A 24,577-nucleotide genomic window follows, 5' to 3' on the forward strand; every position below is an offset into this window, starting at 1 on the left:
GGACCAACATCCTTGCCTTAAATGTTGGTATAATTTTGTTCTAACCGTGTCAGAGGAAACTTAAAAAGTTTAGCCTACCAACCAATCAATCCAACCACTTTGAAAACTATGTAAAATGCATCCCAACATTACTTCATGGAAAAAAACATGGTTGCTAGGGGCAACATGGAAACATAGAATGTGTCAGCAGATAAGAACCATTTGGCCCATCTAGTCTGCCCAGTAATCTGAATCCTATCAATAGTCCCTGGCCCTATCTTATATGAAGGATAGCCTTATGCTTATCCCATGCATGTTTAAAGGACATGTCCGGTGCTCACTTTTCTTATTGTATCCAGTCCGGGTTGCAAAAAAAAAAAAAAGAGAACAAACATTCTCTTACCTGCCTACGCTCCCCCGGTAGAGGTGTTCGGTCCCCGGGCTGTATTCTTCTTACTTCCTGTTAGCCCGGCACGTCACACGGAGCTTCAGCCTATCACCGGCCGCAGCGATGTCCCGCCTCGGCCGGTGATTGGCTGAAGCTCCGTGTGACGTGTCGGGCTAACAGGAAGTAAGAAAAATACAGCCCGGGGACAGAACACCTGTACCGGAGCACCGGGGGAGCGTAGGCAGGTATGACAGAGCTTTTTTTTTTTTTTGGCAGCTGGGAACAGATACAATAAGAAAAGCGAGCCCCGGACATGCCCTTTAAACTCCTTCACTGTATTTGCAGTGACCACTTCTGCAGGAAGGCTATTCCATGCATCCACTACTCTCTCAGTAAAGTAATACTTCCTGATATTACTTTTAACCCGTACAGGACCTAGGGCATATGGATACGCCTTCTGTACCTGGGTCTTAAGGACCAAGGGCGTACAGGTGCGCCTGTGGGAATTCCGGTCCCCGCCGGGCGGGGACCGGACCGGGGTGACTGCTGATATCGAACAGCAGGCACCCTGCGCAAATACCCAGGGGGATCATCAGACCCCCAATGTCGGCGATCGGCACAAATCGAAAGAGAACTTTTGTTTTCCCCGTACTGCCCACCCACAATAGGTGGGGCAGAACCGGGAAACCGAAGAGGACCAGGCACTGAAGTCCACTTACCCGTCGGTGGAGGCTACGGGACGCGATCGGCTGCGGTGCTCGGCGTGGCATGTCGTGCAGCTGCTCCCTGAATCCGACGGAAGTCGGTAAGTTGCCTAGCAACATCTAGAGGGCTACAGTCAGAGACCACTATACAGTAGTCTCTACACTGTAGCCCTCCAGATGTTGCAAAACTACAACTCCCAGCATGCCCAGAGAGCTATTTGGGCATGCTGGGATTTGCAGTTTTGCAACAGCTGGAGGTCTACAGTTTAGAGACCACTGCACAGTAATCTCTATACTGCCCTCTAGATCTTGCAAAACTACAACTCCTAAATCACCTGTTGAGGAAAACTGGTATATAAATCCTCATATATATATGATATGGATGCCCTTAATGATAATTTAGTAAACAACCAACACTCTCAAAATCATTGATAAGGCCTATGTGATAAAATGAATCTTTATTTGAAAACATAAATACAAGTGGACATATAAAGGTACACTGACAATACAAAATTATGTCTCTCGATCCGGCATTTGTGCACAGATCAAAACTCAGGAAGGGACGGGGTATAGGATACAGGTGAACCCCTACTTCTTAGAAAGCCCTACCTAGTCTAAACCCTTGCCCTCACTGAGAAAATAAGTGTGGACAGGGTTAGGAAGATATTAATATTTAATTAGAAATACAATAAAAAAGATGAAATGTAATTATTGAGGCATCTCGTGCCTCAATAATCCCTTTCCAACGCGTTTCTCCCTTAGCAAATGACTAGGGTTCATCAGGGAATGGAGGAGAAAATATTACAATAAGATATAAAGTATAATAAAGATAAAGATAGTTATAAAGCACAATTGAGTGAGTCATAGAACTGCTTAGGATAACAATCCAACATATGAGCTGAGTACATTCACTATATATGATGCAAGTCGAATGATGTGTCCCCTATATTGTAAACATGACGCCGACTTGGTCCAGAATACGGCCAAATTGGGGTGAATATAGCTGTAAAAAAGAATAGCGTATATATAAACACCATCAAAGTCACTAGTGGAGTACACAGATTCTATATATGATATATAGATATTGATATTGTACCTCTGTGTTAGCCCCATCTAATGTCCGCAACCATAGCACATCAAGAGTGGTGAAGTAGTCCCAAAACTATTTCAGCAGAACTACGGGGATAGACTTAAGGTGATCTCCAAGAACTGTAAAAGTATATGATAATCAAATTAGCGTACCTAGTACAGTTCATAGTACCTATAAAATTGGAACACAAAGCTGTTAGGCATGCTGGGATTTGTAGTTTTGCAACATCTGGAGGTCCACAGTTTGGAGATCACTGTGCAGTGGTCTTTAACTGTAGCCCTCCAGATGTTGCAAAACTGCAAATCCCAGCATGCCCAAACAGCAAACAGCTGTCTCGGCATGCTGGGAGTTGTAGTTGCGTACCTCCAGCTGTTGCATAACTACATCTCCCAGCATCAGTACATGCTGGGAGTTGTAGTTTTGCAACAGCTATAGGCACACTGGTTTGAAAATACTGAGTTAGGTAACAGAACCTAACTGAAGGTTTTCCAACCAGTGTGCCTCCAGCTGTTGCAAGTTTCCAGCTTCAAGTATGAGCTGCGGCAAATTTTTGGCCACGGCGCAAATTTCTAGCAGGAAGCTCACTGTAAACCTCTGCCAGTGCGAACGTACCCTAAAAACACTACACTAACACACAATAAAGGGTAAAACACTACATATACACCCCCTTACACTGTCCCCCCACATTAAAAATGAAAAACTTGTACGGCAGTGTTTCCACAACGGAGCCTTCAGCTGTTGCAAAACAACAACTCCCAGCATTTCCCGACAGCCACTGACTGTCCAGGCATGCTGGGAGTTTAGAAACAGCTGGAGGCACCCTGTTTGGGAATCACTGGCATAGAATACCCCTATGTCCACCCCTATGCAATCCCTAATTTAGTCCTTAAATGCGCATGGCGCTCTCTGACTTCGGAGCTCTGTCGTATTTCAAGGAAACAGTTTAGGGCCACATATGGGGTATTTCTGTACTCGGGAGAAATTGCATTACAAATTTTGGGGGTCTTTTTCTCCTTTTACCCCTTATGAAAAGGAAAAATTGGGGACTTCACCGGCCTGTGTAGTGTAAAAAAAGAAAAATGTTACACTAACATGCTGGTGTTGCCCCATACTTTTTATTTTCACAAGTTGTTAAAAGGAAAGAAAAGACCCCCAAATTTTTCTTGTTAAAGTCGGATGTGTAAATGAAAAAAAAAAAAATGTTTTCACTTAAATGCCGTTTTCCCCCAAATTTTACATTTTTACAAGGGGTAATAGGAGAAAATGACCCCCAAATTTTGTAACCCCATTTCTTCTGAGTACGGAAATACCCCATATGTGGGTGTAAAATGCTCTGCGGGCGCACAACAAGGCTCAGGAGTGAGAGCGCGCTATGTACATTTGAAGCCTAAATTGTTGATTTGCACAGGGGTGGCTGATTTTACAGTGGTTCTGGCATAAATGCAAAAGAAATACCCACATGTGACCCCATTTTGGACACTACACCCCTCACGAAACGTAACAAGGGGTATAGTGAGCCTTAACACCCCACAGGTGTTTGACGAATTTTCATTAAATTTGGATGGGAAAATGAAAAAAAAATGTTTTTTACTAAAATGCTGGTGTTACCCAAAATTTTTCATTTTCTCAAGGGAAAAATCGGAAAAAAGCCCCCCAAAATTTGTAACCATATTTCTTCTGAGTAAGAACATACCCCATATGTGGATGTAAAGTGCTCTGCTGGCGCACTACAATGCTCAGAAGAGAAGGAGCACCATTGGGATTTTGAAGAGAAAATGTGTCCGGAATTGAAGGCCACGTGTGTTTACAAAGCCCTCAAAGAGCCAGAACAATGGATACCCCCCCCACATGTGACCCCATTTTGGAAACTTCACCCCTCACGTAATGTAATAAGGGGTAGAGTGAGCATTTACGCCCCACAGGTGTCTGACAGATTTTTGGAACAGTGGTCCTTGAAAATGAAAAATGTCATTTTTAATTTGAACAGCCCACTGTTCCAAAGATCTGTCAAACGCCAGTGGGGTGTAAATACTCTCTGCACCCCTTATTAAATTCTGTGAGGGGTGTAGTTTCCAAAATGGGGTCACATGTGGGGGGGATCCCACTGTTCTGGCACCACAGGGGCTTTGTAAACGCACATGGCCCCCGACTTCTATTCCAACCAAATTTTGTCTCCAAAAGCTCAATGGTGCTCCTCCTCTTCTGAGCATTGTAGTGCGCCAGCAGAGCACTTGACGTCCACACATGGGGTATTTCCATACTCAGAAGAAATGGGGTTACAAATTTTGGGGGTAATTTTCTCCTATTACCCCTTGTAAAAATGTAAAATTTGGGGAAAAACCAGCATTTTAGTGAAAACATTTTTTTTTTTCATTTACACATTCGACTTTATGCCAGCATAGGGGCTTCCTAAATGGGACATGCCCTCCAAAAACCATTTCAGAAAAATTCACTCTCCAAAATCCCACTGTTGCTCCTTCCCTTCTGAGCCCTTTAGTGCACCCGCCGAACACTTGACATACACATATGAGGTATTTCCTTACTCGAGAAATTGGGTTACACATTTTAGGAAGATTTCTCTCCTTTTACCCCTTGTAAAAAGTCTAAAACTGGGTCTACAAGTGCCAGTGTAAAAAATGAAGATTTTGAATTTTCTGCTATTCCTGTGAAACACCTAAAGGGTTAACGAACCTTTTGAATGTCATTTTGAATACTTGGAGGGGTGCAGTTTTTTATAATGGGGTCATTTGTGGGGTATTTCTAATAAGAAGGCCCTTCAAATCCACTTCAAAACAGAACTGGTCACTGAAAAATTTTGATTTTGATGATGGAAACATAAAGTAGACATATTGTATATGTGAATCAATATATAATTTATTTGGAATATTCATTTTCCTTACAAGCAGAGAGCTTCAAAGTAAAAAAAAAAATTCAAAATTCAAAATTTTTTCATCAAATTTTGGAATTTTTCACCAAGAAATGAGGCAAGTATCGACAAAAATTTACCACTAACATAAAGAACAATATGTCACGAAAAAAACTATCTCAGTAAAAGCATCCCAGAGTTATTCATTTTTTACACTGGCATGTGAAATCTTCCTAAAATGTGTAACCCAACTTCTCGAGTAAGGAAATACCTCATATGTGTATGTCAAGTGTTCGGCGGGTGCACTAGAGGGTTCAGAAGGGAAGGAGCGACAGTGGGATTTTGGAGAGTGAGTTTTTCTGAAATGGTTTTTGGAGGGCATGTCCCATTTAGGAAGGCCCTATGCTGGCAGAACAGGAAAAAAAAACACATGGCATACTATTTTGGAAACTACACCCCTCAAGAAACGCAACAAGGGGTACAGTGAGCCTTAACACCTCACAGGTGTTTGACCACTTTTTGTTAAAGTCGGATGTGTAAATGAAAAAAAAAATTTTTCACAAAAATGCTGTTTTTTCCCCCAAATTTTACATTTTTACAAGGGGTAATAGGAGAAAATGACCCCCAAAATTTGTAACCCCATTTCTTCTGAGTATGGAAATACCCCATGTGTGGACGTCAAGTGCTCTGCTGGCGCACTACAATGCTCAGAAGAGGAGGAGCACCATTAAGCTTTTGGAGACAGAATTTGGTTGGAATAGAAGTCGGGGGCCATGTGCGTTTACAAAGCCCCCCGTGGTGCCAGAACAGTGGAACCTCCCCCACACGTGACCCCATTTTGGAAACTACACCCCTCACAGAATTTAATAAGGGGTGCAGTGAGTATTTACACCCCACTGGCGTTTGACAGATCTTGGGAACAGTGGGCTGTGCAAATTAAAAATTACATTTTTCATTTTCAAGGACCACTGTTCCAAAAATCTGTCAGACACCTGTAGGGCGTAAATGCTCACTCTACCCCTTATTACATTACGTGAGGGGTGAAGTGTCCAAAATGGGGTCACATGTGGGGGGGGTCCATTGTTCTGGCACTATGGGGGCTTTGTAAACACACGTGGCATTCAATTCCGGACACATTTTCTCTTCAAAATCCCAATGGTGCTCCTTCTCTTCTGAGCATTGTAGTGCGCCTGCAGAGCACTTTACATCCACATATGGGGCATGTTCTTACTCAGAAGAAATGGGGTTACAAATTTTGGGGGGCTTTTTTTTCCTATTTTTCCCTTGTGAAAATGAAAAATTTTGGGTAACACCAGAATTTTTGTGAAAAATTTTTTTTTCTTCATTTTCCCATCCAACTTTAATGAAAATTCGTCAAACACCTGTGGGGTGTTAAGGCTCACTATACCCCTTGTTACGTTCCGTGAGGGGTGCAGTTTCCAAAATGGGGTCACATGTGGGTATTTCTTTTGCGTTTATGCCAGAACCACTGTAAAATCAGCCACCCCTGTGCAAATCACCAATTTAGGCTTCAAATGTACATAGTGCGCTCTCACTCCTGAGCCTTTTTGTGTGCCCGCAGAGCATTTTACGGCCACATATGGGGTATTTCCGTACTCAGAAGAAATGGGGTTACAAATTTTGGGGGTCATTTTCTCCTATTACCCCTTAAAAAAATATTTTTCATTTACACATCCGACTTTAACAAAAAAAATTTGCGGGTCTTTTCTTTCCTTTTAACACTTGTGAAAATAAAAAGTATGGGGCAACACCAGCATGTTAGTGTAACATTTTACATTTTTTTACACTACACAGGCCGGTGTAGCCCCCAACTTTTCCTTTTTATAAGGGGTAAAAGGAGAAAAAGACCCCCAAAATTTGTAATGCAATTTCTCCCGAGTACAGAAATACCCCATATGTGGCCCTAAACTGTTTCCTTGAAATTACGACAGAGCTCCGAAGTCAGAGAGCGCCATGCGCATTTGAGGACTAATTTAGGGATTGCATAGGGGTGGACATAGGGGTTTTCTACGCCAGTGATTCCCAAACAGGGTGCCTCCAGCTGTTTCTAAACTCCCAGCATGCCTGGACAGTCAGTGGTTGTCCGGAAATGCTGGGAGTTGTTGTTTTGCAACAGCTGAATGCTCCGTTGTGGAAACACTGCCGTACAATACGTTTTTCATTTTTATTGTGGGGGACAGTGTAAGGGGGTGTATATGTAGTGTTTTACCCTTTATTATGTGTTAGTGTAGTGTTTTTAGGGTACGTTCGCACTGGCAGAGGTTTACAGTGAGCTTCCTGCTAGAAATTTGCGCCGCGGCCAAAAATTTGCCGCAGCTCATACTTGAAGCAGGAAACTTACTCTAAACCTGCCCGTGTGAATGTACTCTGTACGTTCACATGGGGGGGGACCTCCAGCTGGTTCAAAACTACAACTCCCAGCATGTACTGACAGACCGTGCATGCTGGGAGTTGTAGTTTTGCAACAGCTGGAGGCACACTGGTTGGAAAACCTTCAGTTAGGTTCTGTTACCTAACTCAGTATTTTCCAACCAGTGTGCCTATAGCTGATGCAAAACTGCAACTCCCAGCATGTACTTATGCTGGGAGATGTAGTTATGCAACAGCTGGAGGTACGCAACTACAACTCCCAGCATGCCGAGACAGCTGCCGAGACCTCTGCCACCTCACTCCTATCCCTTCAGTGGGATCGTAGGTGTCATGGACAACCATAGACCCGTATGACCCGGAAAAGGCGCAAATCGCAAGGGTGAATTCACTTGCGATTTGCGCCGATCGCCAACATGGGGGGTCTGATATTCCCACTGGGCATTTGCGCAGGGTGCCTGCTGATCGATATCAGCAGTCACCCCGGTCCGGTCCCCGTCTGGCGGGGACCAGAATTCCCACGGGCGTACCTGTACGCCTTTGGTCCTTAAGACCCAGGTACAGAAGGCATATCCATATGCCCTAGGTCCTGTATGGGTTAAAAGTAATATCAGGAAGTATTACTTTACTGAGAGAGTAGTGGAAGCATGGAATAGCCTTCCTGCAGAAGTGGTCACCTCAAATACTGTGAAGGATTTTAAAGGACATGTCCGGGGCTCACTTTTCTTATTGTATCCGTTCCCGGCTGCAAAAAATAAATAAATAAGCTCTGTCTTACCTGCCTATGCTCCCCCGGTGCTCCGGTACAGGTGTTCTGTCCCCGGACTGTACTTTTCTTACTTCCTGTTAGCCCGGCACGTCACGCGGAGCTTCAGCCTTTCACCGGCCGAGGTGGGACATATGCTGAAGCTCCGTGTGACGTGCCGGGCTAACAGGAAGTAAGAAGAATACAGCCCGGGGACCGAACACCTCTACCGGAGCACCGGGGGAGCGTAGGCAGGTAAGAGAATGTTTGTTCTCTTTTTTTTTTTTTTTTTTTTTGCAACCCGGACCGGATACAAACAAAATTTTTTTACAAATAAATTACCATATAGAGTGGGCATGTGTAGAAATAACTTACTAAATATAACCAATACCCTATTTAAAATTTACCTTTTATTATATCTTATTAAAATATTACAATTTTTAAATCTCCAGCGATCTGCTGTATATATAGATAATTAATGATGCTCACATAAACCTGATAACCATATGTGTCAGAGGTATGTATACTTGGACAGTAATATATATATAAATCACCAATACAATAAAGCAATAACGTAGGATGGCACTTACGTATTGTGGATTATGCTTTCTTTTCAGTCCTATGGGGGGAGACTGTCATAGGGTAAGATAAAGTTAGAATATTGCTCTGATGTATTCAATATTGATGATGTAATCTAACTGACACTCCTATTACAACAGATCCTCACCCTACCTAACAGCGGGGGAGGCGCCCCCACTTCAACCGTTGACTCTCCACTCCCTATAGCTGACTATAACCATAGTATACATGCATAACAATACAAAGCATACCTTTAATGTATATAATGATGCATCATTATACAGCACATCTATGTGTACAAAAAGTGATAAATAATAAATAAATAAATAAATCCTTCACCAAATCATGAGATAATGGAACAAAAATAAATGAAGGATGAAATGTAAACCTTTAGAGTACCTCTACGCGTTTCCCCCCGGCAATAAGCTAGTACCCGGGGTTCCTCAGGAGGTTTTTACCAAAAAAGGTACTGTGCAGGAGCAAGTGGAGACAGTGTCACAAAAAATCATTGACCCACAAGTATTTACTGCACAGGGAGGCATGCATACAATCAAACCGGACCGGATACAATAAGAAAAGTGAACACCGGACATGTCCTTTAAACATGCATGGGATAAGCATAAGGCTATCCTTCATATAAGATAGGGCCAGGGACTATTGATAGGATTCAGATTACTGGGCAGACTTGATGGGCCAAATTGTTCTTATCTGCCGACCCATTCTATGTTTCCATGTTGCCCCTAGCAACCATGTTTTTTCCATGAAGTAATGTTGGGATGCATTTTACATAGTTTTCAAAGTGGCTGGATTGATTGGTTGGTTGGTAGGCTAAACTTTTTAAGTTTCCTCTGACACGGTTAGAACAAAATTATACCAACATTTAAGGCAACGATGTTGGTCCAAAAAATTGGTGGGAATTGGTCGTGCTTTCATTTTTGCAAGGTGCTCCTCTTAAAAAAAAATTACATTGTGTCATTCACTTTGTGTAAGCCTTGTTGAATTTGAAATCAGTCACCTGTTTTTTTCTCTCTAGCATAGTCTTACATAGTCTTTACCATTTTTATTATTTTATTTTGCACAGCATAGCATTTTTTAAACAAAAAAAAATTACTATATCTCAAGCAACGTGGACCAGTATTACTTTTGCTTGTGCAAAAAATTGTCGTAGTGGTCAATGTCCCCGACTATAAATAGGAGGTGACATATTTTTTTTTTTATAAATAAACATTTTTACAAATATTAAAAAAATAAATAAACCTGTTTCCAAATTCAGTTAAAAAATATAATACAGGTCCAAAAGGACAAAACCTGAGCCAAAGGTTGAGTCTCTACAGCTCATTCAAAAGGTTGACATACAGTCCTTTTTTAAAACAATTTTGGACAAAAAAAACATCAACATCTGAAGAAAGTATGGCCTAAGTGCAATGTGCACACACACTAAGGGTGGGTTCACAATACTACTTCACCATAGAGTTTCCCCATTCTTTAAAAAATGAACAAAAATGGCCGCTCATGTATACGTGGCGGACCCAGCGCATATCTAATTTCTTTCAATGTTCTGACCGTAGTAAAACGGTGTCTCAAATTGATTCTTTTTGGAGATGTTTGCACTTTGCAAACCTGGACTCAAAAACACTGCATAACATGGTTGGAGGTCCTATCCTATAACCTGTTTGATGGCAACACTAAGGAGTTTAATAATAATAATCACCCTTCAGACGCGGCGATCAAAGCTGACCGCCGCATCTGAAGCGAAAGTGAAAGTATCCCGGCTGCTCAGTCAGGCTGTTTGGAACCACCGCTGTGAAATCGCGGCGTCCCGAACAGCTTACAGGACACCGGGAGGGCCCTTACCTGCCTCCTCGGTGTCCGATCGGCGAATGACTGCTCCGTGCCTGAGATCCAGGCAGGAGCAGTCAAGCGCAGATAACACTGATCACAGGCGTGTTAATACACGCCAGTGATCTGTGTAAAAGATCAGTGTGTGCAGTGTTATAGGTCCCTATGGGAGCTATAACACTGCAAAAAAAAAAAAGTAAAAAAAAAGTGTTAATAAAGATCATTTAACCCCTTCCCTAATAAAAGTTTGAATCACCCACCTTTTCCCATAAAAAAATAAAACAGTGTAATAAAAATAAACATATGTGGTATCGCCACGTGCGTAAATGTCCGAACTATAAAAATATATCGTTAAGTAAACCGCACGGTCAATGGCGTACACGTAAAAAAATTCCAAAGTCCAAAAATGCGTATTTTTGGTCACCTTTCATACCATTAAAAAATGAATAAAAAGTGATCAAAAAGTCTGATCAAAATAACACAGCACGGCGCAAAAAAATGAGCCCTCATAGCACCCTGTACATGGAAAAATAAAAAAGTTTTAGGGGTCAGAAGAGGACATTTTTAAACGTATACATTTTCCTGCATGTAGTTATGATTTTTTCCAGAAGTACGACAAAATGAAACCTATATAAGTAGGGTACCATTTTAACCGTATGGACCTACAGAATAATGATAAGGTGTAATTTTTACCGAAATATGCACTGCGTAGAAACGGAAGCCCCCAAAAGTTACAAAATGGCGTTTTTTCTTCGATTTTGTTGAACAACGATTTTTTTTTCCGTTTCGCCGTGGATTTTTGGGTAAAATTACTAATGTCACTGCAAAGTAAAATTAGTGATGCAAAAAATAAACCATAATATGGATTTTTAGGTGGAAAATTGAAAGGGTTATGAATTACTTTTAAAAGGTAAGGAGGAAAAACGAAAATGCAAAAACTGAAAAACCCTGCGTCCTTAATGGGTTAAAAGGCCTCTGAAAAATGAAAGAAGTGAACTGCTTATTTGCTATGAGCAACTCAGCAACTTTGCCTCAGGACAGGTTTATCAAATGCTCAACAGAATGTTTGTTGGTATTGGCATATTGAAAATAAAAAATAATGATAGAACACTGACTGAATCCCCAACCCTGTAATAGCAGAAAAATGTTGCCATTATGTCTCCTGATACTCGCATGTGTGGTAGCCCTTGGGGAGTGTTGGTAGTGGGGGTATTGTTTCAGTAAATGAGGGGTTAATGTTAACCCTATAGTTCGTGACGCCAGGCTGAGGGCTAGTATGCTGAGGTAATTCTCTGGCCTATCACCGCCCTTCCCAGTAACAATAGGTGCATGCAATAAAATGACTGAAGATCCACAAAATAGTTGAACTTTAACTTGAAGAACTTTACTTAGATGCATGCGGTACATCCAATAAACAATAACAGTCTCAGGCAAACAGTCTCTATATACCTCAATGACTGACAATTGTTGCGGACCTTGAATTAAATTAAAGTCTCTCAATTTAGGGTAATTATTGCAGATCCGTCCGGATTTAGGGGATAGATAAGGTCCGGTGATCCTGCAGAGTGCTTAGGGATTGATACACTCACGATCCTGAATATATCAGCCGTTGCCGCAAGGCTCAGGTGCAACTCACTGCGGTAGACAGCTGCACAGATCCTGCTCGTTTGACAGTCCGGGAACAAGAGAGAGAACATTGGCCGCCGCTCCCTTATATAGGCAGGGGCGGGGTGGATCTGATTGGTCCGAACATCCGTCGTTCACTGTTACACAGTGTGATGGGATTGACTACGTCACAGGGGACTCCAAAGGTCCTTAATCCCTTAACGACGCAGGACGTATATTTACGTCCTGCGCCGGCTCCCGCGATATGAAGCGGGATCGCGCCGCGATCCCGCATCATATCGCGTCAGTCCCGGCGCTCATCAACGGCCGGGACCCGCGGCTAATACCACACATCGCCGATCGCGGCGATGTGCGGTATTAACCCTTTAGAAGCGGCGGTCAAAGCTGACTGCCGCTTCTAAAGTGAAAGTGACCCGGCTGCTCAGTCGGGCTGTTCGGGACCGCCGCGGTGAAATCGCGGCGTCCCGAACAGCTGATAGGAGACCGAGAGGGCCCTTACCTGCCTCCTCGGTGACCGATCGGCGAATGACTGCTCCGTGCCTGAGAGGCTCCAGGCAGGAGCAGTCAAGCGCCGATAACACTGATCACAGGCTGGTTAATACACGCCTGTGATCTGTGTAAAAGATCAGTGTGTGCAGTGTTATAGGTCCCTATGGGACCTATAACACTGCAAAAAAAATGTTAAAAAAAGTGTTAATAAAGGTCATTTAACCCCTTCCCTAATAAAAGTTTGAATCACCCCCCTTTTCCCATAAAAAAAAATAAAACAGTGTAAATAAAAATAAACATATGTGGTATCGCCGCGTGCATAAATGTCCGAACTATAAAAAATATATCATTAACCCCTTAAGGACAATGGACGTACTCCTACGCCCCCATTTCCGAGTCCTTAAGGACCGAGGACGTAGGAGTACGTCCTGTCCTTTCCCGGCCCCCTGCCGCTAGCCGGAGGGGAGCCGGTGCCCGATGCCTGCTGAAATCGTTTAGCAGGCATCGCGGCATATCGCCCAGGGGGGTCATTATGCCCCCCCATGTCGGCGATGGCCGCAGATCGCTGGACAATTCAGTCCAGCGATCTGCGGCAGATTCCGGGTCAATCGGGTCTCCAGTGACCCGGTGACCCGGAATTACTGGCTGATCGGGGCCGTCAGAGACGGCCCCGAACAGCCAGAGCCTGCAGGGGTGAGGTGGCACAGGTGCCACCTCACAATCGCCCTGATTCGTCGGCCGGATTACCGGCCGACGAATCAGGGCGCCTGCTGCGGGTGTCACTCCCGCACCCGCTCCGCCCCTCTTCCGGAGGACGTGAGCGGGTGCGGGACGTGCACCCCGGGTGCTGGGGACCCCGATCCCCGGCGTTAATGTTGGGATCGGGGCCCCAGGAGCGACGACGGCGGCGGCGAGGGACTGACCTGTGCGGCGATCAAGCAGCAGCAGGAGGTGAGTGACAGCCTCCTGTTGTTGCTTAGCAACAGCTCCCAGCATGCAAAAAGGGCATGCTGGGAGCTGTAGTTATGCAACAGGAGGAGGCAGACCACCACAACTCCCAGCATGCACTTATGGGCATGCTGGGACTTATGGTTTTGCAACAGCTGGAGACACATTCTTTCTATGGAAAAGTGTACCTTCAGCTGTTGTGTAACTACAACTCCCAGCTTGCACAAACAGCTTAAGGGCATGCTGGGAGTTGTAGTGGTGCATCTGCTGGTTGCATAACTACAACTCCCAGCATGCCCGTTGGCTGTCGGTGACTGCTGAGAGTTGTAGTTTTGCAACAGCTGAAGGCACACTGAGTTAAGTAGCAAACCAGTGTGTCTCCAGCTGTTGCATAACTACAATCCCCAGCATCCCCAGCCAAAGTAGTATGCCTCCGGCTGTTGCATAACTACAACACCCAGCATGCCCTTCCGCTGTCCGTACATGCTGGGGGTTGTAGCTTTTGCAACAGCTGAAGGCACACTGGTTGCAAAACACTGAGTTTGTTGTCAAACTCGGTGTTTCACAACCTGTGTGTCTCCAGCTGTTGCAAAACTACAACTCCCAGCATGCACTGATAGACCGTACATGCTGGGAGTTGTAGTTTTGCAACAGCTGGATGTTCCCCCCCCCCCCCCCAATGTGAATGTACAGGGTACACTCACATGGGCGGAGGATTACAGTAAGTATCCGGCTGCAAGTTTGAGCTGCAGCAAATTTTCTGCTGCAGCTCAAGCTGCCAGCGAGAAACTACTGTGAACCCCCCCGCCCGTGCGACTGTACCCTAAAAACACTACACTAACACACAATAAAATAAAAAGTAAAAAAACACTACATATACATATACCCCTACAATAAAATGAAAAACGTCTGGTACGCCACCGTTTCCAAAACGGAGCCTCCAGCTGTTGCAAAATTACAACTCCCAGCATGCACTGATAGACCGTACATGCTGGGAGTTGTAGTTTTGCAACAGCTGGATGTTCCCCCCCCCCCCCCCCCAATGTGAACGTACAGGGTACACTCACATGGGCGGAGGATTACAGTAAGTATCCGGCTGCAAGTTTGAGCTGAGGCAAATTTTCTGCCGCTGCTCAAACTGCCAGCGAGAAACTACTGTGAACCCCCGCCTGTGCGACTGTACCCTAAAAACACTACACTACACTACAATAACACAAAATAAAATAAAAAGTAAAAAACACTACATATACACATACCCCTACACAGCCCCCCTCCCCTCCCCAATAAAAATGAAAAACGTCTGGTACGCCACTGTTTCCAAAACGGAGCCTCCAGCTGTTGCAAAACAACTACTCCCAGTATTACCAGACAGCCACTGACTGTCCAGGCATGCTGGGAGTTTTACAACAGCTGGAGGCACCCTATTTGGGAATCACTGGCGTAGAATACCCCTATGTCCACCCCTATACAATCCCTAATTTAGGCCTCAAATGCGCATGGCGCTCTCACTTTGGAGCCCTGTCGTATTTCAAGGCAACAGTTTAGGGTCACATATGGGGTATCGCCGTACTCGGGAGAAATTGTGTTACAAATTATGGGGGGTATTTTCTGCTATTACCCTTTTTAAAAATCAAAAATTTTTGGGAAACCAACATTTTAGGTAAAAATTTTTTTTATTTTTTTTACATATGCAAAAGTTGTGAATCACCTGTGGGGTATTAAGGTTCACATTACCCCTTGTTACGTTCCCCGAGGGGTCTAGTTTCCAAAATGGTATGCCATGTGTTTTTTTTTTTGCTGTCCTGGCACCATAGGGGCTTCCTAAATGCGGCATGCCCCCAGAGCAAAATTTGCTTTCAAAAAGCCAAATGTGACTCCTTCTCTTCTGAGACCTGTAGTGCGCCAGCAGAGCACTTCTCACCCCCATATGGGGTGTTTTCTGAATCGGGAGAAATTGGGCTTCAAATTTTGGGGGGTATTTTCTGCTATTACCCTTTTTAAAAATGTAAAAATTTTGGGAAACCAAGCATTTTAGGTAAAAAAAAAATTTTTTTTTTAACATATGCAAAAGTCGTGAAACACCTGTAGGGTATTAAGGTTCACTTTACCCCTTTTTACGTTCCCCGAGGGGTCTGGTTTCCAAAATGGTATGCCATGTGTTTTTTTTTGCGGTTCTGGCACCATAGGGGCTTCCTAAATGCGGCATGCCCCCAGAGCAAAATTTGCTTTCAAAAAGCCAAATGTGACTCCTTCTCTTCTGAGACCTGTAGTGCGCCAGCAGAGCACTTCTCACCCCCATATGGGGTGTTTTCTGAATCGGGAGAAATTGGGCTTCAAATTTTGGGGGGTATTTTCTGCTATTACCCTTTTTAAAAATGTAAAAATTTTGGGAAACCAAGCATTTTAGGTAAAAAAAAATTTTTTTTTTTAACATATGCAAAAGTCGTGAAACACCTGTAGGGTATTAAGGTTCACTTTACCCCTTTTTACGTTCCCCGAGGGGTCTGGTTTCCAAAATGGTATGCCATGTGGTTTTTTTTTGCGGTTCTGGCACCATAGGGGCTTCCTAAATGCGGCATGCCCCCAGAGCAAAATTTGCTTTCAAAAAGCCAAATGTGACTCCTTCTCTTCTGAGACCTGTAGTGCGCCAGCAGAGCACTTTTCACCCCCATATGGGGTGTTTTCTGAATCGGGAGAAATTGGGCTTCAAATTTTGGGGGGTATTTTCTGCTATTATCCTTTTTAAAAATGTAACATTTTTGGGAAACCAAGCATTTTAGGTAAAACATTTTTTTTTTTTTTTTACATATGCAAAAGTCGTGAATCACCTGTGGGGTATTAAGGTTCACTTTACCCCTTGTTACGTTCCCTGAGGGGTCTAGTTTCCAAAATGGTATGCCATGTGTTTTTTTTTTTGCTGTCCTGGCACCATAGGGGCTTCCTAAAGGTGACATGCCCCCCAAAAACCATTTGACGCTCCTTCCCTTCTGAGCCCTCTACTGCACCCGCCGAACAATTAACATAGACATATGAGGTATGTGCTTACTCGAGAGAAATTGGGTTTCAAATACAAGTAAAAATTTTCTCCTTTTTACCCCTTGCAAAAATTCAAAAATTGGGTCTACAAGAACATGCGAGTGTAAAAAATGAAGATTGTGAATTTTTTCCTTCACTTTTCTGCTATTCCTGTGAAACACCTAAAGGGTTAATACACTTATTGAATGTCATTTTGAATACTTTGGGGGGTGTAGTTTTTATAATGGGGTCATTTATGGGGTATTTCTAATATGAAGACCCTTCAAATCCACTTCAAACCTGAACTGGTCCATGAAAAATAGCGAGTTTGAAAATTTTGTGAAAAATTTCCAAATTGCTGCTGAACTTTGAAGCCCTCTGGTGTCTTCCAAAAGTAAAAACTCATAAATTTTATGATGCAAACATAAAGTAGACATATTGTATATGTGAACCCAAAAATGTTTTATTTTGAATATCCATTTTCCTTACAAGCAGAGAGCTTCAAAGTTAAAAAAATTCAAAATTTTCATTTTTTTCATCAAATTTGGGGATTTTTCACCAAGAAAGGATGCAAGTTACCATAAAATTTTACCACTAAGTTAAAGTAGAATATGTCACGAAAAAACAATCTCGGAATCAGAATGATAACTAAAAGCATTCCAGAGTTATTAATGTTTAAAGTGACAGTGGTCAGAATTGCAAAAAACGCTCCGGTCCTTAAGGTATAAAATGGCCTGGTCCTTAAGGGGTTAATTAAACCGCACGGTCAATGGCGTACGCATTTTTGGTCACTTTTTATACCATTAAAAAATGAATAAAAAGTGATCAAAAAGTCCGATCAAAACAAAAATCATACCGATAAAAACTTCAGATCAAGGCGCAAAAAATGAGTCCCCATACCGCCTTGTACGTGGAAAAATAAAAAAGTTATAGGGGTCAGAAGATGACATTTTTAAACGTATAAATTTTCCTGCATGTAGTTATGATTTTTTCCAGAAGTGCGACAAAATCAAACCTATATAAGTAGGGTATCATTTTAACCGTATGGACCTACAGAATAATGATAAGGTGTAATTTTTACCGAAATATGCACTGCGTAGAAACGGAAGCCCCCAAAAGTTACAAAATGGCGTTTTTTCTTCGATTTTGTCGCACATTGATTTTTTTTCCGTTTCGCTGTGCATTTTTGGGTAAAATGACTAATGTTACTGCAAAGTAGAATTGGCGACGCAAAAAATAAGCATAATATGGATTTTTAGGTGGAAAATTGAAAGGGTTATGATTTTTAAAAGGTAAGGAGGAAAAAACAAAAGTGCAAAAACGGAAAAACCCTGAGTCCTTAAGGGTTTAAGCAGAAATACCATAGAGTTCACCTGACCACGTGACCCGAAGGTCCTGCTACGCTATAGACAGGTAATTAACTATTTATAGACATTGATATCATATTTACATGCTTCCTAAATAAACTATTAGCGCAATAACTATCTGGGTGAGAGATGACCAGGGGTGAACTAGACAATGGGGACCCCGACGTCCTAGGGACTCTGGCTAAGGACACCCACACACGCAGGTACTGGATAGGATACGGTATTGGGACACCACAAACCCCCTTACTTAAGATAAGTCGACCACGATGCCTGTCGCCTAAGACAGAGGGACTAGGACTGGGTGATCTATAACTTTGCTATACATCCTAAGTAAACATTGAACACATTTACATTCTCTGATACTCTTACTAGTATCTGGACTAGACGATAGAAATCTAGCTAGACATTGGTGCTATCTAGACATAAATGCTATCTAGACATTAACGAAGCTATCTATCCTTTAGTTTCTAGCTTCTTATACATTTTTCATTAAGCTTACTATACATTCTAAGCTTACTAGACAATTATGCAGCTATCTGACATATAGTTGCTAGCTCCTAAGACACTTATTAGCTCTCTACACATTCTTGGAGGCTAAACTGAACATTAATATAACTCTCTATACATGAGACTATCTAGACATTAGTTCAGCTCTATATACCTTTAGCGTCAAGCTGACTAGACAATTTTATTATCTCACACATTTTATTTCTTTGCCAACAATAAGTTATCTGTAAGTACACATAAGGTTATACTGGCTAGCCGGAAGCTAGGTGTCAGTAAGGGTGGCTGCTAGGGTCTATCGGCTACAGGCTACTTGCCCCTAGAGCACTTTCAAAACAACCTAACTAGGTTATTCCTAGAATTATGTGTTTAATTCTGTATTAGCAAGAGCACCTACTGGCCAGGCAGAGCATCTCACACATGCAATGAAAGAGAAGAAGAAGTGTACCTAACAGTGGCAGGAATTGGGTATCAATATGCTACAATTCCTAAGTGTTTTCTTAAGTGAGATATTTATTTTGATGTATGTACTAGAGGAACTTGAGGTAGTACAATTAAGTCAGTAATATAGGGTACTGAAAAGTGATTGGCAGAGCATTGAAGTGGGTTATCAAAGGTACTATGTGTGCAGGTACTAAATGTGAGTCCTGGTACCTTACGGGTAGTTTGCCCTGTGTAGTCCTTTGATACCGCCGCAACACCACCTCCGAGTCATCAGGAGTTCCTTCACTTGGGGATTCTTCAAGAACTTCAGTCCCCGAGGGACCAGCTGGAGGGCTGGAAACAGAAGCAATATCTTCGGTTGGACTGGGGGGTTCTCTGAAGACAGGTGGAGTAGGGTCATCAAGACCTGGAGTAGTCACAGGAGCAGGACAGATGTTGGGTGTAGCAACCAATGGTGGTTGACAGGGAGCAACAGCTACTGGCAACTGACTGGGTGGTGCAACCAGTGGTGGCTGGCTGGATGGAGCTGGGAACGGTATACCCCAATACATGGTAGGCTGCTGAGATGGGAACAAAGGAACGTCCATAGTGGGATAAATTCCTTCTCCCGGCACATATTCTCTCATTGGCCTTGGTGGAGGTGGAGTAGAAGTAGCAGGAGGATCAGGAGGAGTAGGAGGAGATGGGCCCAGCATATCTTCTTTCAGGCACACATTTATCCTATTCCGGTGGACCACCTGTGCCTCGAACCCATCTTTTTGTATCTCGTACACGTCCGTTTCAGGATAAGGAACCGCAGTAATGGTGTATGGCTCCGTTTCCAACAAGGAGTCCAATTTATGGGTTCTAGGAAATTTTCTGTGCCACACTTTATCTCCAAGCTGCAAGGGCTGAGCCGAAGCATGTCGATTATAATCTTTCTGCTGGCGTTCATGAACTTCACCCATCTTCTTCTCAACAATGTCCTTCCTCAATTCTTCGTTGATGCTCTGACACCCAACCTTGGGAAGCCTGAGGAGAATTGTTGAAAGGTGCCTGTAGCCCAAATGTTTGATCCTTTGGCAATTGGCCGTGTCGGCCCATCATCAGGAAAAAAAGGCGTATACCCCATAGAGCAATGGACAGTGTTGTTGTAAATTTCCAGGAGTTCAGGCAACAACTGAGGCCACTCTTCATGCTTTGAGACAGAGGCAGCTCTGAGCATCTGGATGAACACTTGATTGATCCTCTCGCAGAGCCCATTCCCTTGGGGATGGTAGGCCGTTGTCCGGAGCTTCTTGCAATCATGCAACCGGCAAAGTTTCTGGAACAACTGGGCTTCAAAGGCGGTTCCCCGATCTGTGAGGACCGATTCGGGACACCCCAAAGGTTGGATCCAATGTCGATAGAAGAGCTGAGCAGCAGTCTTGGCGGTAAGATCCTTGACAGGGACCACGACCACCCACTTGGAATAATGATCCACCATAGTTAGAGCATGACAATAGCCAGATCGAGTGGGGGTCAGCTTCACATGATCCAAGGCAACAATTTGGTTCGGCCTTTCTGTACAGATGGGATGCAAAGGGGCTCTCGCGACTCTCCGGGGGTTCTTTATCACGTTGCACACGGAGCACTTGGCACACCATTTCTCGATGTCTCCCCGCATCCCACACCAGTAAAATCTTCTGACGGTGATCTCTGTCTTATGGACCCTGAAGTGTCCGGATTGATCATGATAGGCATTCAGGACCATGGCTGCATCTCTTCTGGTAACCACAATCTGGTGTATGCGGTCTCCGGAAACTGGGTCCAGGGAATTTCGGTAAACCAGCCCCTTGTGCAGGAACAAGCGATCCCTCTGCCGCCACAACCGCTTCAATTCGAAGTCCCCGTGGGTCTTGCGCACCCGAGTGGGCACCTTCTTGTGGAGGCAATAGTCTAGGAGGTCCCAGATAACCCGGCTTTCATCCTGAAGTGTCTTCCAGGTGGACAGATCTTCAAGGACTTTGGGAGATTCAGGTCCGTCACCCGCCTGGGCATTTAGAGCACTCTGGCTCACGAACCTTTGGTAGAAGGGAGGCATTTCAACATCTTCCCACACATCTTCAGCAGGAGGTGCTTCTCCCGGGGCCATGCGAGAAAGCACATCCGCATTAACATTGTTTTTTCCGCTTCGATACTTAATGTTGAAATCATAGTTGGCCAACCGAGAGGCCCAACGCTGTTCAAGAGCTCCCAACTTAGCAGTGTTCAAATGGGCCAAGGGGTTGTTATCAGTGTAGACCGTGAAGGGAGTAGCAGCCAGATAGTCCTTAAACTTCTCAGTAATGGCCCAGACCAGGGCCAGGAGCTCCAGCTTGAATGAGCTATAGTTGGCCTCATTCTTCTCAGCACCTCGAAGATGCCGGCTGGCATAGGCAATCACCCTCTCTTTGCCATCTTGCACTTGAGATAAGACCGCCCCCAGACCTTCAAAGCTAGCGTCTGTGTATAAACAGAACGGCAGGCTGTAGTCAGGATACGCCAAAATGGAGGGTTCCGTGAGGAGGTACTTCAGGGCTTGAAAGGCATCTTCTTGTTCTTCGGCCCACTGTATGGGAAGCCTCCCATTATAATTATCCCGGGCAGTCCCTCTCAGCAACTCGGTCAAGGGTCCAGCAATTTGAGCAAAATGGGGAATGAAGTGCCGGTAATATCCAGCAAACCCCAGGAAACTTCGGACGTCTCGCACCGTCCTGGGTGTAGGCCACTCTTTCACAGCCCTCACTTTGTCTGGATCAGACTGGACTCCTTGAGCACTGACGACATGTCCCAGATAGTGCACTTGTGGCTTTAGCAAGTGACATTTGGAAGGTTTAACCTTGAGTCCATGTTGGATAAGGACTTGGAAAACTTCTTTCAGGTGATCCAGGTGTTCCTGATATGTCCGAGAATAGACGATGACGTCATCTAAATACAACAGGACACTCTGGAAGTTAAGATGCCCCAAGCATCGCTCCATTAGGTGTTGGAAAGTAGCTGGTGCATTACACAGTCCAAAGGGCATACTCTTGAACTCGAAGAGACCCATAGGGGTCACAAATGCGGTCTTCTCTCTATCCTCTTCTGCCATTGGCACCTGCCAGTAGCCGCTAGTCAGATCCAGTGTGGAAAAGTAGGCGGCCGACCCCAACACAGTCAAGGATTCTTTGATGCGAGGGAGAGGATAGGCATCCTCATGAGTTATGTTGTTCAACTTCCGGTAATCCACGCAAAAGCGGATAGCTCCATCTTTTTTCTTCACCAGGACCAAAGGTGCAGCCCAAGGACTCTGGCTTTCCTGGATGACATCGGCCTCTTTCATCTCCACAAGCATTTTCTTTATAGTCTGATACCTGATACTGAATCCTATGTTTGATCATGGTGGTCCTGCCAAAGTCTGTGGGAAACTTGCTGAACGCTTCTTGATATTTCTTAGCCACCTGGATGACTCCTTCCACCTGTTCCTTGGGGGTATCTTCGCCTCCTATCTGTAGTTGGCTCCACCAAGGTTCCGCAGGATTCTGGTCAGGTCCTTGTTGAACCACTTATGACTTTGAGACGACATCTCTGATGTCTAAATGGTGTAGAGTTGCCACTGGGGTATACTTGGGTAGTTGGACCACAACTTGAGAGAGGTTAATAAGTCTCACTGGAACCTTCCCATTACGTACGGTTACCAGGCTTCTAGCGGCTCGCACCAAGGGACAATCTTCCAGTAGAAGGGGTTCCAAGAGCGCTTGGTAATCTTGATTTTTCAACCCCGGTCGGGCACGGCACCAAATAACTGTCTCTGTCTGTGGCTGTAGACTAATGGCTCAGATATCTTGAATCCTTACTCGACAGATTTCTCCTTGATGATTCACGAACTTCTGTTCTGCTTTTAGGATTTTGAGGTGGTGTTGGGCAGCTCGCCGGCCTGGAGGTGACAGATGAGGGAGAGATGCATGCAGTGCACAGACAATGTCATCAAAACAGTGCCTCACAATATTCATGCCTAAAATAAAATCAGCTGCCCCCTCATCCCTAACATTGGTGACAATCACACCCTGCCTTCCTAACACATGTTTTCCCACCTGTACCGTGGGCTCCCAGTAACCATGCCTAGGTACTGGTTTCCCGTTCCCTGCATAGACAGTCCCTTCTGGTCACTGGTTGATTCTGGACCTTCAGCCTCTACTCCTGGGGTGCGGTCCTCGACCCCAGGGGACACCCATTTAAAGCCCAGCATTGGCTCTTCCAGTGTCCATTCTTGTTACAATAGCTAAAGACGGGTCTCTGACTCCCAGGTGGTCTCACAGGAGGGGTACCAGGTGGACCAACAGGGCGAGGGTCAGCCTTCTTAGGTGGTGGTGTTGCAGATCTAGAAGGATTTGGCCGTACAGCCATTTCTTTAAAGGCCTTGGCTAACTGTTCAATGTCCTGTTTAATGTCTTGTAAGTCAGCTGTCCAAGGGCTAGAAGAAGGTGTTTGCGGGGCAGATTGAGAAGGGACAGGCGGCTGGGGCGCGGGCCCCGGAGATTCGGTAGCGGGGACACTAGTTTCTTCTGTGTTAGGTCCCGACTCGATTACTTTAACCGCGAGTCTCTTAAAAGCTGGGAAAGCCATGTCGGGATTTTGCACGGCTAGCATCCTAATTTGGGCCTTGTCCCATTTGTTCAGTGCCCCTTCTATAAAACGGTCCATCAGTACTCGATTTCCCTGATCGGGCGTGATGCCGTCCAACTTCTGTACCGCCTCTAATGCGCTCTGTAAAGCCACTGCATATGCTCGGAGAGTCACACCTGGCTTCTGGCGCCGTTCATAGAGTCGGAGGCGTACCTCTGAGGGAGAATGAGATTCAAACACTTGAGAAAGTCCTTCAAAAATCTGTCCCACTGTAGCTTCATCAGCCGCTGGCCAGGTGCAAAGTTCTTCCAAGGCGGGTCCCTGGAGCTGTCCCAGAAGCAGCTGTACCTGTTGATGAGGGGGAAGTGCATAAAATCCAAAGAGGCTGTAGAATATTTCTTTAAAGTCTCTTAATGTAAAAGGGTCACCATTGTAGGTGGGAAGCACAGGATTCCCCAAGAAGACAGGTGCAGCAACAGGGGCTCCCAACACATAGGGATAGACTGAAGGTGGACTTGCTGGGTCCTGCTCCGCCTGTGCTGGAGGTCTTGCTGGAATCACAGGAAGAGCACGTCCTTGTGAGGTAGAAAGTGTTGGTGAAGGCGGCAACACCCTTCTGACTTGGGGTTGAGACCCCGTTGGTGGGGCCACTGGAGCATCGCCCCCTTGCTGTTCAGATGGGGACTGTGGGGCTGCAGGTTCTGACATCTCTGTATTTGGTATGCAGGCCCTTTAAATAGAACTTGAATTCCTAGGTCCCAAAGAAATACGCAGTTGTTCTCTGGAACTTGATAGCGTATATTTCAAATTTGAGAGCGGTGACCTGAAACTCAACAGCCTTTAATTGAAATTTGAGTGCGTTGATCGGTAGCTGAACTATGACTCTATGTAAGACTCTGTACGACTCTATGTAAGACTTCAATTCGGCAATCTGATGTCTTAGAGTCCCGTACTGTTCTGGCTCCTCACAGCTTCCAGCCCGTTGTCGCACTCTGCGCCTT

At 44.5% G+C, this 24,577-nt stretch overlaps 1 protein-coding gene across 1 annotated transcript in view; it reads right to left on the bottom strand.

The window, feature by feature from the left end:
• LOC130306059 (uncharacterized) overlaps nt 1-24,577 on the bottom strand; it is a 151,750-nt gene that overhangs the window by 44,853 nt on the left and 82,320 nt on the right. The gene's annotated exons all lie outside the window — the stretch shown is intronic.

Source organism: Hyla sarda, chromosome 1, assembly GCF_029499605.1.
Source record: "Hyla sarda isolate aHylSar1 chromosome 1, aHylSar1.hap1, whole genome shotgun sequence".
In the NCBI taxonomy this organism is placed as follows: domain Eukaryota; kingdom Metazoa; phylum Chordata; class Amphibia; order Anura; family Hylidae; genus Hyla; species Hyla sarda.